This window comes from Geospiza fortis, unplaced genomic scaffold (assembly GCF_000277835.1).
Source record: "Geospiza fortis unplaced genomic scaffold, GeoFor_1.0 scaffold26, whole genome shotgun sequence".
Taxonomy (NCBI): domain Eukaryota; kingdom Metazoa; phylum Chordata; class Aves; order Passeriformes; family Thraupidae; genus Geospiza; species Geospiza fortis.
Genome location: NW_005054425.1, coordinates 658,886 through 659,258, shown reverse-complemented (window position 1 = coordinate 659,258; position 373 = coordinate 658,886). Strand labels below are relative to the sequence as shown.

Below are 373 nucleotides of genomic sequence, written 5' to 3'. Positions count from 1 at the left end.
GGCCAGCCATTCCCCTTGTCCTGTCCCTCCATCCCTTGTCTCAGAGTTCCTCTCCTGCTCTCCTGGAGCCCCTCTGGGCTCTGGAAGGGGCTCTCAGGTCTCCCTGGATCCTTCATTTCTCAGACTGGGCACCCCCAGCCCTCAGCCCGGTTCAGAGCAGAGTTGCTGCCCTTTGCTGTGGCGTTTCCCCGGGTGGGTTTTGGCTCTCCCATCCCTGCCATTGCCCACGGGAGCTGCAGGACAGGACTCCTGAGCCGACCCAGCGGGGGAACCCCCGAGGCACCTCCATTTCTCCTGATGTTTCCAGCCTCCGTCCCTTGCCCCGAGCTGGGGCGGGCGGGGGAGCAGCTCGGAGCTTGGGAAAAGCCCCGAG

At 64.9% G+C, this 373-nt stretch overlaps 1 protein-coding gene across 1 annotated transcript in view; it reads left to right on the top strand.

The window, feature by feature from the left end:
• The window catches only part of TNNI1 (troponin I1, slow skeletal type), a 7,341-nt gene that overhangs the window by 2,020 nt on the left and 4,948 nt on the right, over positions 1-373 (top strand). The gene's annotated exons all lie outside the window — the stretch shown is intronic.